The following is a 14,764-nucleotide window of genomic DNA, read 5'->3' on the forward strand; positions in this document are numbered from 1 at the left end:
ATTTCCAAAATTTCCATACAAAAAAATAGGCTTAAATTTTCAAATCCAGGATGTGTGATTGCGTATCCTGTAAAAAAAAATTGAATAGAATATCTTGTAAAGCTTTTTAAATGGATAAGACTTTTTAAAGTCTAAAGTTAAGTTAAGGTTATTTCAATTATTTTGATTTCTTCAAACCATTATTCGTATTAGAAAATTGAATCTTAAGTTGCAGAAATCATTTGCTTTAAAAACCATTTTAAGATATTGGTTTAAAAAACAATAATTTTTGGTTGCAAGAAATGTTTGTTTGTACTTTATATTTTAAAAAACAATACATGCCTCTTTTCTTTTGATTAAACGTAGTGACAATTTGCCCTTCGCTTAAATAAAGCAATACAAATTCTTATTTAATATTATTTTGAAGTTGAGTTTATAAAAAATTATATTCTTACAGATGGTTTCAGCTAAAAGCTTTAAACTTTTAAATAAGTACAAAAAATCAAAGACGGTATAAATGTTTCATATAGTTAAATAGAGTTATTTAAGAAATATTTTTATGAAAAGAAATCGGAAACATCGAAGAGATTCTTACTAAACGACACCGTTAAATAAAGGCAATAAAGTACTTTAAAGAATTCGCTACTTTGCAAAGTGAATGCAAGGGCAACATACCACCTTTACAAACCTTACTCTATTTCGATGTCAAGTAAAATTTGACGCAATTAGGACGGTTTTTTAAAAGAGTCCTTATTTCACTTGACTTTTTTTCACGACATTCGATCATTTATCTGTGGAGGAATTTAATAGTTCATGATTAACTTTCCTGAAATGCGTTAATAGTAGTTAAACTTAAAAAATAAGTACATGAAAAGATATTTAGTAAAAAGACCAGATTTGTTATTACCCAGAAAAATGTGAAACAAACATAAGTTTTTTCCACAAAGGTGATCATTAAAACAAACAAAATAAGAGTTGTTTATGTTTCAAATCATTTTAAAATTAGGAACAAATGATATCACTTAATAGAATTTTATTCTATAACTTTTTGTGAATATTAAAATTAATATCCATTTTAAAATATTCAAACGTATATTAATAAAACATTGAGTAAAGATTTAATTTTTTATTTGAAGTCACTTTCATTTGAATCTATCACTTTAACTCTTCCAAAATATAGAATTTTTCGAAAAAATCTAAATTCCGGGCGTTCCTATTTTTAGAATTATTTGATCCCACTCTCAAAAAGAATTGCCGTGCCTTGCTCCAAATATTAAAATTTCCAAAGACTTCGGCCACAGCTACAAAAATAAACGTTTTAGAAACATTTAATAATATTTCTGAAACAGTGAAATACTTGTAGGACGTTCTTTTTTAACAAGCATCTACATTGGCAAAAAATACGTAAGTGGTTTTAATACAAATTTAAAATGTCTCAAAGAGTTTTGAGCAATGAAAATTTTATCTTCTTGATAAAATATGTGAAATAACAAAAGTTTTGTGACAAACATTTTAAAGTCAAAAAATTTTCAAAAATTCAAATAATCAAAATGTGATGTTGAAACAAATATCAAAGAAAAAACCATTGATACAAAAATGGAAAATAAAGAAACGTTTCTCAAAGCGTCAAACCCAAAAACCCAACATAACAAAAATGTTTCTACAAATGTTTTGAAACAAATGGTAAACATTTCAAAAACGTGTTTTAAACAATAATGTCTTTGGTGTGAACGCATTTTACAGTGCCATTAAAAATTAAAAATTTTAATTGTGTTCCATGTTACTACTTATTTCATGGTCGTTTCGCTCAAGTGTCAACACTGTTAACATATTTCTAAATTCGTTGCTTGTTTTTTGGAAGTACAGAGTATCAAAATGCTAAAAGTATGCAATAAAATTATTCAAAAAATATATTTGTTTTAATCGTTAAATTTCAAATATAGACTAGATCGGTTATAATACGATAAAAGTTGTTGACTTCGACTTTCAACCTTTTTAGATAACTTTTTTGTTTCTCACTTACTTTTAATATCAAGTTAAAACTCTTCAAATTATTATTCTTTTGTGCAAAAGTAAAATCTATCCAATTACTTTTTTTATTTCGATCAAAAACTTAATTTTTTACTTAACATCATCTTCGTTTAAAAAATAAAATAAAATTGTATCCAAGCACATCCCATCTTCGGTAGAAAAGTGTTAGTTAAAATAATTTGTTAAAGTTATTAACAAATTAAATGCGACAAAGAATTGCAATTGAGTGGTTACTATTTAGTTTAAATTATTAAACATAGAACACAGTAGAATATGTTTTTGTTTAAATATTAAAAGCTTTCCTTATTTAAACTTTATTTGGATACAAATCATTAAGCTCAGTATAAACACTAAGGTTGCAATGCTATTAAAAAGAAAAACATAGTCTAGAGATCCCATTCAAATAAAACAAAAAAGAATTGCATGAAAAGTTCTATAAGAGTTGTTATAAATATTATTATAAAAAATAATATTACTAGATAAAAAAACACAGAAGCAAAAAGTTATTAAGAATAAAAACAAAAAACTAACAAAAAAAAGAATTAGTTCTGTTACTTGTTGAACTTCATTTATTGAAAACAAAAAAAATAAAATTATTATAAAATGAAAATGAAGATTATATTATATACACATAAAGTATTAAACAAAGCAGTTATATATCTATACATAGAATATAAACAACTAACTATATATTAAAAAATATACTACTATTAAAGAAACCATTAAAATACTCTAGTTATAAAAATTAACAAGGAAAAAAATTAAACAAAATCATAAACAATGCACTGCATACCAAAAAGCATCTCAAATTAAACAAAAACAAGAATAATTAAAAAAAAAAATAAACTTAAATTTAAAAACAAAGAAAACAGAAAAACAAACTAAAAAAAATAAATAAGAGCCTTTATTTACATTGATTTACATTTTGAAATTTTTCCATGAAGGTGAAAAGATGAAACTGAATATAATAATATTTTATATATACATGTAAGAAAGAATAAAAATTACAAACAAAAATAAAATGTTAATAATAAAATTTAAATTAAATATTATGAAAGTAAATAAGAAAAAAAAATAAAAAATGTATACAAAACAGACATGTTGTTGATATACACCGATATGTACCTATTCGCTATACAATTTAGACCGTTTGTATTTTGGTGTGCATAGGCTTAAAGACCAAGACGAATTTTTAATTAATTCTTTGAATTGTTTTTATTAGTTTATTTTTTTATTTTGTTCTTTTCTTTTATTTAACTTAATTTAAAAACAACAATAATATTAAAAACAGAAGGTACCTTTAATTTGAACTGTTTTGATATAAATTATTATTATTATAGAAAACTATGCGTTGATTAAGTATAAGCATAGTTATATAGTAGAGCTCTAAGAAACAACAAGTAAAAATAAAAATAAAAAAATAATAAGAATAGACAACTTTTATTCGCAATGATTGATATTATATATTTAAAAAAAAAGAAATATTTTGTTTGTAAAAAAAAGGAATACATACATTTTGTTTTGTTGTTAAAAAGCTGAAAGTAAAAAAGAAAAGATGTCAGAAACAATAAAAGTTTAGATACAAATTTTGAAAATACAAATTGGAGTTTTATTTTTATAGAAAACAAAAGAATGGAAAAGTTAACATTCTAGAATAAGAAAAAAGGAAGTAGAATTTTTTTACTACAATCCATTGGATGTTTATTCATTATAAGAAAGCAGACAAAAATTTCTGAATATTGATATTCGTTAACAAAATTTTTCGCAAACTATGATTTTTTAAAACTATTTTGTAGTTAATTATAATAATTTTACTGCGTCGTTGAAGTGTTGGTGGTGTTTTTATTAATTTGGTAAATGTTTCTATTCAAATGTTAAAAACTACGAACCAAATAGAAGACCCTTTGAAATGAAACTTCTTTTTGAAAAATATAAATTTTTTAGTCATTTTTAAATTTAACTCAATCAGATTTAAGCATAACAAATCTCTACAAAAAGAACACACCGACAATTAAGAAGTACTTATAATTCATTTGTTCACTGGTATAATTTTTTGGACACAATTTTCAAAATCAATCTAGAGATTCAAAGTTTAGAACGAGGACTATTTAAAAATTACAAGTTGGCGTTAGGCCTTAAAAAAAATAAAACTTCATTTTATTTAAACTTCATTAACTGTTGGACAAAGTTTTTGCAGTGGTGATAAATGTTAAATCCTTAGCCATATTTTACTGTTAAATCAAGGATAAGCTTAAACCTTAAATCAAAGCACAAATACTTTTTGGTAAGCATTGTCTCGAAAACATTTTAAAAACAATCCATGGTCTTCCTCTACTGCGCTGTCCTGTGGGTGCGGATTCGAAGACTTTCCAAGCCGGAGCATTGATTTCCATGCGCTCTACGTGACCCAGCCATCTTAGCCGTTGGACTTTTACACTTCTGGCTAAGTCTACGTCGCTGTATAGCTAGTACAGCTCGTCGTTCTTTCTTCTCCTTCACTCCCCTTCAATGCATACGGGACCGTAGATCACACGAAAAACTTTTCTCTCGAAGCGACCCAATGTGCTTCCATCCGCTTTTGCCATAGTCCATGCTTTTCCACCGTATAGCAGGACGGGGATGATAGGGGTCTTATGTAGCGACTTTTCCACTCAATTGCTTTCTTAGCCCAAAGAAACAGCGGTTAGCAAGAGTTATTCTAAGTTTGATCTCAGCACTGGTGTTGTTTTCTGCGTTTTCAGAGGGCCTAAGTAGACATAATATTTACTACCTCAAAGTAACATCTGTCGATGGTGACGTTTTGACCAAGACATCAGTGTTGTATGTCCTTTCTTGACAATAGCATGTACTTTTTTTTGCCCTCATAAACCGTAAAAAAATTTTTTACCACCTTTGCCTCAATACTCACACAAGCCCCATTGACATCACGCTGAGTTCTTCCGATTCTGTCAATGTCATTAGCATATGCTAGTAATTGAACAGACTTTTGAAAGGTAGTGCCTCTAGTGTTGACGAGTGAGCTCTGTACTATTCTTTCAAATACGATGTTAAAAATCGCATGACAGCTCATCACCTCGTCTAAAACCTTTTTTGACATCGAAAGGTTCTGTTAAGTTGTTTCCAATCTTTATGGAGTAGCATGAATTCTCCATGGTCATCCTGCACAAACGATCGATTTTGGCTACAATGCCAACACTAGACATGGCTCTTTACAGCTCGCCCCTTGAAATCGATGAAAAGATGATGGGTGTCGATTTGGTGCTCTTGGGTTTTTACAGGATTTGCTGTAATGTGAAAATTTGATCGACTGTGGACTTTTCTGGTCTAAAACCACACTGATAAGGACCTATCAGGTTGTTGACGATGGGCTTTAGACGTTCACATATTACGGCAGAGAAGATTTTATAGGCGATGTTAAGTAGACTGATTCTTCTATAGTTGGCGCTTTTTAGAGGTCTCCTTTTTTCAGGATCGGGCAAACAATACTGAGGTTCAATTCATCGGGCATGCTTTCCTCCGACCATATCTTACAGATAAATTGTTGCATGCTCCTAACCAACTTATCTCCTGCTGCTTTAAAGAGCTCGGCATTCAAGCCATCCGCTTCAGTGGCTTTATTAGACTTCAGCTTAGATATGGCAATCTTTACTTTGTCTAAGTCGGGAGGACGGGATTCTTGGCTTTTGTCATCTATGTTGAATGGATCATCCTGCCTGATAGCGGAATTCGATTCGTCGTCCCCGTTATACAGTCTGCAGAAGTGGTCCTTCCATATCCTCAGCATTGACTGTGGTTCCACTATTATAGTTTCCACTTTCGTCTTTGCAGCGTTCGGTTCTAGGTTTATGTACCAGTGAACTTCGTTTCACCTGTTCATAAAACTTTTGAAGTTCATTCCTGCTTTTAAACCTCTCAACATCTTCAACCGCACGCTTCTCATGCCCTCTCTTTTTCTGTCTGAGAAGTCAATGTTCCTCTCGCCTCTTCTGCTCATAGAGCTCATGAGCAGCTGTCGTCCTTTAATGCAGCGCCGCTTTCCGTGTCTGTTGTTTGGCTGCATTTGCAGCTGACATTGCTCATCAAACCAGGGGTTCCTTGTTGGTGGCTGCATTAAACCCAGCACATCAAAGGCTCCTGATTGCATCGTGGCAATGTTGCCACTAGTTTTCGATACATTGTGTTGGCGGCAGAGAACTTCGAGAGAGGTTGCTTGTAACTCGGTCGGAAAAGGATTTCGCGATCTCTTGCGATTGTAGCCGTTTGACGTTGTACCTTCCTCCAGCACCTTCTTATTTTGCCTCGGTTCTGTAAACCCAAAGAGCTACCTTGGCTACAACAAGGTAGTGGTTCAAGTCGATGTTTCATGATGCTGAAAGCATGTCTATCGTCGATCGCAATATGGTCAATCTGGTTTACGGTACATTGATCTGGAGAAGTCCAAGTTCCTTTATGGATGTGGAGGTGTGGAAAACGCGTACTTGCAACCATGACGTTTCGCCGCAGCAAAATCTATGAGCCTGTATCCGTTGTCGGAAGTGTTGTCGTGCAGGCTGTTTTTCCCGATTATTCCACCAAAGATGACTTCCTTTCCTAGCTTGGCATTAAAATCGTCCAGGACTATTTTAATATCGTAGCTGGGACACTTCTTATATATTTTTTAAGTAAAAAATGCTTCTTAGCAATTGATTTATAATCTGTTTAATTTTGAAAACATTTTTTCCATTAGTCGTTTTTGGGGAATTTGTTTTTATTAAAAAGAAATCAAGTAATTTTTTGTTTTTAGAAACGTTATCACACTGGACAGTGTACTTTATGATTTCCAGTAAGTAATAGATGCAAGATAAGAATAACGTCTGTAGGTGGAGTTATAAATTTTATAAAATTATTATGTTTTAGTGTGTAGTGTTTTACAGAATAAAAAAATATTAGAATTTAATAACATCTTTTTCCCATGTCAACGTTTAACTTTAAAAAATTGACAAATTAAACCAAAGGTGAAAGAAACATCATGAAATCACTGGTTGCTTTATTAAAAGTCAGATATTTTAAACAAATTAAAACCATCCGAATAAAGGGATTTAGATATTAAAGAAATTTCTATTTAAATACAATTTAGTACGATTAGACGTACTGAAAAGAACTTCATAAGTTGTTTCTGCAATTTTGTATATCATTTCAAAATGTTTTACAATCCAATACATTTAGATATAAAAAGTTACATGAACACTTCCATTGGTGTCTTCCAAAAAGCTTTTGATTTCTTAAGCTTTTTTGAAGCTTTTAAGTGACAAGATTTTGAAAATATGCTGCCATCTATCTTTTTGAGCAAAAACTTAAGAGAGTTAAAATTATAGCAACAAAAATGGTGACTGATATTATGTATATACATAAGTGAAAACTGAAATACAAAATTCTTCTTAAAAAAGTTTCAAGCCATATTGTTTTATACATCTTTTCAAAATACCAGTTAAAAATCCAGAGTTCATCCTATAAAAGCTCAGATAATAAAAGGCGAAGACAGTTTTCACATTTAGATACATGGATTATTAAAACTTATTGAGCTTAATACCAAGTTCCTTTTTTTGGACTTTTATTTGACAACATTTAAAGTTTTTTATGATATTCTGCAAATGATAGTTCATAATTTCATTTATTGAAATCAAGTTCTTTAAATTCTTTCTGTAATAAAACCCACCCATTGATTACATTTGAGACATGTTGGTACTATGGATAATGGTTTTAGAGTATTTTATCACCATTCATACAGGGTTCTTCAAAAAATTGTCTCTTTTTTATATTTTAAAAATGCTGGTACTTTTTAAGAGACGTCAATAGATTGAAAGACTTGAAGCAACTTTGAAAAATTGTCATTGTCCTCAATCTCTTCTTGGCTGGTGATCATCTCTTCGAGAGACACGATTAACTACTGTTTCGTAACTTGTGTAGAATGTAGCAATATTTGATGAAAATAAATAAGGATGGCATCGTCTCCATCCTTCTTAACAATTTTTTTTGGTATTTTTGAACCTTATATGTGACAATTCTACTTACCTAAGTAGCTTCCGAGCTGAAAATGGGACTCATCACTGAAAATTATTATTCGATGAAAACCTGTACCATTTCTATTATTTTAAGGAACCCAATCGGATATATTTCGACATTGCTAGTGATCGATCAGCTTGAGTTAAAAATGCTTAAAAACTAAGTCGTAATAAAAAACTATGCATAATTCTTCAGTCCCAACAGCCAAGATTTGTTCAAGAGTTTCAATACATGTGGCCGATAAGAGTTTTGTGATCAACTAAGATGGCTGACAGCTCTTAAAAGTGAAAAAATCTCTGAATTTGAAACATTTTGTATTGGAACTCTACTCTTACCGGGATGTTATGTCCCCTACAGCCTTCCACACTAAATGGTCTACATAACACTCTTCTTCAACTACATAATACAGGTTCCGGCAAAAAGATCTCCCATATTTTAAAAGTGAACGCCGTGAAGTGTGTGATGTGGCTCCATCTTGTTGGAACCAGACTTTTTTGTGGTTCCTAATAAACTGATTTATGTTTGGTTAGAGGAAGGTCTCAATCATGTGACAGTAGCGATCCACGTTAACTGTAACTTTTTGCCCGTTTTCTTCAAAAAATACTGAAATATGGATATATTCCTTTACGACAAATGCGCGATGCTCACCGCACCACGCCATTATGATTATGATTGATGAAAACGGCACGTAGACCTCTGTCTATCTATACCCGGAATACCATATTATCTATAAATAGCTTTAAATATAAACGTCTAAAAATACCGAAGGTTTTTTTGCTGAACCCTGCATATATAAAAAGATTTATTCGGAATATTCGATTACCACATGATAAGTAGCTCACTTTTCTGACAATCCTTTTGGAGTTTTTCTAACTTGGTTAAATTTCTTACAAGAAAGTGTCTAAAGGGAATTTGAAGTGAACTTACCACATTGTAAACCTTGAGAAAAATGTTCCACATGAGTAATAAAAATAATGTCTGTAAACATGATAAATGTATAAATAAATAAAATGTACGACTGGGTCGCACGAACTTGCTCCTGTATGCTAAGAGTCTGTTTAAAAATATACCTGTAAAATAAGTTTGTCTTCAAAGATATAAATGCCATTGGATTTGTCAAAATAAACCGCACGATCTTTGTATATGAAAACCATGAGCAGAACCTTTTAGGGCGACCAGATGCCGAGTCGTTGGCGTGGCGTTAGTATCGAAAGTGGAGAAATTCAGCGGGAGCGAGAGAAAAATATTATTTCCATTCCCTTAAGCAGCCAGCAGAATAAGGGAGATAGTTAATTTTCGACCTAAAAGTCTACACAATTTCCTTCATTCTATTTGAGTCTATAATTGCATATGTTTTCACATAAAGAGCTTCCATATAAAAGTTGATGAAATTTGTTTTTGTTTCTGGAAAACAAGTAAAACAAAATGGCTTAATATTGTATCTAATAAGGGGATGAAAGATGCTTACGTCAGCTGTTTAGGATCTTTTACCGATATTTGTTTTTATTTACATTCATAAGTCTGCTTTTATTTGGGTACGATCTTTGTATATGAAAAATGGTGTCTATTATGTATAATGCTACGATGCGATTCAACTCGTTCCTTCAAAGCTTTTTTCCTTTAGATTGAGCTTTATTGTAACTTCATATTAGAAGAACCAGGATGGAAAATAAATAAGATAAAAAAGAGGCAGACCATGAATGTTTAAATTGTAAAGCGATCGCCTATTGGTTGATTAGTTAGGTAGCAGGTAGATGTCTAAAGCGAATAAAGAATAGTTCATTGGTGTGCTTAGCTTTATGCAGATAGATAGATAAGGACATGTTTATGATGATAATGAAGGAATGTTATTGGTAGCTAAATGGTTCATACTACATTCCTTCTTTACTATAAGCTTTCAGCGCTAACATGGAGTTTTTACGTTCAGTTTATTTATTTTGTTAAAGTTTAAAAAAATAACAAGCATACGAAAAGAAATTGCTATTTATTTGTTGTTTACAGTCAGGCTTTTGTGCGTTTTGGATTTTAGTTATGAAATGACACGTCAGCAGTAGTTGTAGAAGTTGTACGTTATGCCTTTATAAATAGGTATAATGTGTATACGTTGAAAAAGTGATTCTAATAGAAAATACATATACTCTTTCTGGCCCGTTTCTTTAACTTGTACTAAGTATTTATTCTTTTATTTAGGCGAAGCAAGTAAATCATGTGTGAAAGAACCTTATTCGTAAAGAAAAATAATTTAAAATCACATATACAAAATTACCAAGATAAGACTTCTTGATAGACACTTTAAAGTAGATTCTTGATTAAATATATCAAATAAATGTGTACCAAATGCATTAATTTAGATGAAAGATAGGAATGCTATTAAAATTTTGTCAAAATAATGCACTTTTTCGGGCTCATGCACACTAAAAATAATTTAAAAAATAATATTTTAAGATGCAAAATTTTACCTGAAAAATAAGTTTGTCTTCAAAAATTTAAATGCCATTTTATAAATAAAAAAACCGTTGATTTTTCAAATTTTTATTTTGAAAATCGTTAGAGCGGTTTTTTTTTAAATTAATTTTTTATATATAAAATTTTCCAATTTTGTTCTAAAAATATTTTTGGAATGCAGTTGTTTAGTGATTGTAAATATACGTCTTACGTTTGAATTTCGTAAAAAACTGTTGACTCGTTTTTGAGATATAGAGTTTTAAAAAATAAAAATTCAATATTTTTTAAAAAATCCAAACAATAAAAAATTGCATTTTTGTTTTATATAAGAGCTTATTAAATTATTAAAAATTATTAAAATCAGTTCATAAGTTGCTGAGAAAATTAAAAATCAAAATAACGGTTCTATGAGCGGTACCTTTCCTGAGCAATACAAAAATTTGTTTTTCTTATTAAAAGAAGCCAAGTTCAAAAATAAAATTTTAAAGAAAATTTAAAGAAAATCTATCGGTTTGTTTTTGAGAAAATTCGAATTTTCGGTTTTTGACCAAAAAAATTGTATGGGGGCCACTGTTAGTTTTGATCTTAAAAAAAAAATGAAAAAAACGCCTAACGCGAATCTGCTCAAAACCTTAACTTCCAAGTTTGAACTCAATCGACCCAATGGTTTAGGCTGTAGGAGCGTGGACAGACAGACAAAACCGACCGGACGGAATCGCGGGACCCACTTTTTTCGACTTCTCTACCATCGTAATATCAAGTTTGATTAAAATCTCGAGTTCGAAATTTTGCACGAATGCAAAACTTGCCATATAGTTCCTATATGTCGCAAGTAAAAAGAGGCTGGTATGTGAACCACACTGATAACTTCCCATACGGGAAGTCTTGCTTAAAAGTTTGTGGATTTTCGTGTTGGGTTAAATAAGTTCTCAGTTGAGTTATTCTTGAAAGTTTTAAAATTACCAACAATAGATTTTTATTCGAAAACAAATTTTTAATAATTTTAGTAGCATTTCTTAAATTTGTACAAATTGGATGAATGAAATTATTTTGAGAGATATCAAGAAACGAACATCAATTTTTACATACATTTTTTTAAATTTGCGAAAACAATACTTTCTGTGAAATAAAAAAAGTTTGAAGACAATATTTTTAATTTTTGATAAGCTATTTGAGTCAAAAGTAAATTTTTACCAAGTTTTAGCATTGTTTTTTTTTTATAGGCTTTTATTACAACCAAACTGTCAGTACAAATTTTCAGAATGTAGACAATAATATTTTTAAAAGATGAAAGTCGTTTAAAGATAATATCTCAAAGATTTAAAAAGGTATTTGAGTCGTATTTAAACTTTTACAAACTTTTATTAATTTTTTTGTTTAGGTTTTTATTTTTTGTAAAAAAAACTGTCAATTAGATTCGTCTAAAAATTTTTCCAAATGTTGAAAGCAATATTTCTAATGAGGTACAATAAGTTGGAAGCCATTATCTTAAATTTTTGATATTTGACTCGAAATTTAATTTTTACCAACTTTGAGTAATGTTTTTTATTAGGTTTTTATTTTTTATAAAAAACAAAACTGTCAATGTAGTTTTTCTCAAAATTTTAGCAGATATAAAAAACGTTTTTATTTTTCATTGTAGAAAATTGTTTCGAACATGAAATCATTTTTTATTTGTAATATTTGAGAGGTGCACATTTTTTCAGTTTTTTCTCGATTTATAAAAAAAAAACTTTAATTGGATTTTTAACAAAAATATACTGGTTTGGTATCACGTTACAATATATAATTTAAAATTTATTTCAAGTCTCTAACGTCATTGGTTCGTGAGATAGCTGAGGTTGACCAAAAAGTTCACCTTTTTTTAAACTGCTATGGTAAAAAAAACAACCACACAATCCTTTTGAGAGCCCTTTCTGCATCTTTCTGCTTTATTATTGTATAATAAAATTTACTTGAAGTCGATATCTCTTCTGGTTCTTGAGCTATACCCGATGAAAAAAACGCCGCGAGCAAACGGTTATACGCATGAACGTACACACGCACGCATAGACCTTGAAACGTAGAGAAATGTCAAAATTTTCAATTCGACCATTCGGACCCAATACAATAACTCCCTTCAGTTTTTACTTAATTATCTTTTTGCCAACAAAATTTAGTGTCTTTATAAATGCTAAAAAGTCCACAAAAATCACTCAAAATGACTTTTTTTATTTGACTTAACCTCTTCAAAATAATTCTCAGAAATAAATCCGTTTAAGCAGTTATGTACTTTAAAATACATTTAATTAATTAACTTCACAAAGAATCAATATACAAAGTACCTATATTTTATTACACTCATTACATCATTTGCAATTAAAAATGTAAACAATTACATCGTTATCAAAAAAAAAATAAACCGTATACCACGTTTTCGTTCACTTCACTTTCAATATAACGAAAAATCCCCCAATTAAATATCGCATGTGTTCAAAATGCGCTCTGATACACCAACCTACATATATACATATTTAGGTACTTGTAATGTCAATGACAAATTTGTTTACTTTAAGTGAATAATAATTTGTACCTGTATTAAAAATAATTAATTATTATCAGAGCAACAAAATTGCAAAAATAAAAATCATTTAATTTCAACACATAAACCACTATACTTAAATTAGATGATTTTTTCCCAAACGAACTACATGATATTGAAATGGAAAACGTAAACTGCAACAATGTAATTTTAAATAACAGTTGTGATGTTATGAAACACCCTTAACTTAAAAACTAACTAAAAAAACACTTTCAATTGCCTTTTTATAAACGTCTATACCTATAACTATACAAAAACTAAAAAAACTAAAAATGAAACAAAATGAACTCCGAATGACTTTGTTTCTAAACACACAACAATATCTAAGCAAAAGTATAACCACTTACTCAATTGCGATTACGACGAGCCCCACAAATACAAAACAAAAATAAAAGCAAAGCAAAGCCATCATCATCGTTACAAAGTTTAGCCTGCTGTTGTAATATAACTATAAGCTTCAATTCGTCGTCGTTCCGTCGTCGTCTCCATCTTTTTGTTTACAGAGATTTTGTTGTTGCCAAAGTGCTGCTGCCTCTAAAGTTACAACCGAATTCGTCTACTATAGGTACATGTTTCAAAAGGCAAACTTCAACCTACAACTGCAACTTTGTAAATTGGTTGCAGCACTTTTACCTACTGCCTGCTGCACGCTGCACTTGCAAAACTCCATTAAGTCACCATCATATCCAAATCCACTAACTGCACCCCTGCCCTTCCCCCTCCTCCACAGCCTTTCTTCACCTCTATTGTCGTATAGTATAGTCTTGCGTAATTATGAATTCAATCTGTAGTCCCTTCAAGCCTGAAACGAAATATAAAAATACAACTTTTAAAATAAAACTATACAAGGATTAGTCACTTGGGCGTATACGTAACATTTTTTTCAAATAATGGAAAAACTCCCAATAGGAACAAATTATCACAAAACAAAGATTACGCGACAATTTGAATGAAATAACGACAACATGCATGGTTGGTGAAGGTTGTGAAGTACTCGCAGTTCCGTTATCGTTTCCATTTGATCGTCGGTCGTCGCATGAAACCAAGAAACGGATATTCCACTATTTCCACTTCACAATTTGTCTCAAAAAGGGCAAATAATGCCGCCGTGTGATGATATAGATCTATACCAAAGAAAAAAATAAGAACGAATGCCACAGGTAACACAAAAGATACAGATACAACAAGAAACAACAACAAAAACAAGAAGTATCCGATAGTAGTAGCTGATGATGTTGATGGTGTGACTTGAGACAGGAAAGAAAATTTTATATGTATACGAGTATCTATGTTATAATGTAAGTTTATATCATCACAACGTGAACTTGAGCTTGAAATAACTCTCTGCACAACGAGTTACTGTGTGAGATGGTGATGGTGATGGCGATGGCGATGGGAATATGGCTGCAAAAACAGCTCTAGCAACACCAAACCATGCTTCGGCTATGACTCTGTCACTAACGCTGTCATGTCGTATATTCACAGTCTTACCAAAGAGCAGATAAGCTACATAAGAGCCAAGAGTAACATAATGTTGATAGATAGATAGGTTTTTTTTGTGTTGTATCTATTTAAGTTGATTTTCTTCTTCTTCTGCAACTATAACACATTTTTACTTTCTTTCATCATCATAATTCGCATTTGTTTTTATTTCATTAGATAACACACAATAAAAGCCAATCTCTC

General features: G+C 30.5%; 1 protein-coding gene across 1 annotated transcript in view; it reads right to left on the reverse strand.

The window, feature by feature from the left end:
- Positions 1 to 14,764, reverse strand: part of LOC129945531 (RNA-binding protein 45) — a 292,274-nt gene that overhangs the window by 113,821 nt on the left and 163,689 nt on the right. The window lies entirely within an intron of this gene.

The sequence above is a fragment of the Eupeodes corollae genome, chromosome 2 (assembly GCF_945859685.1).
Source record: "Eupeodes corollae chromosome 2, idEupCoro1.1, whole genome shotgun sequence".
In the NCBI taxonomy this organism is placed as follows: domain Eukaryota; kingdom Metazoa; phylum Arthropoda; class Insecta; order Diptera; family Syrphidae; genus Eupeodes; species Eupeodes corollae.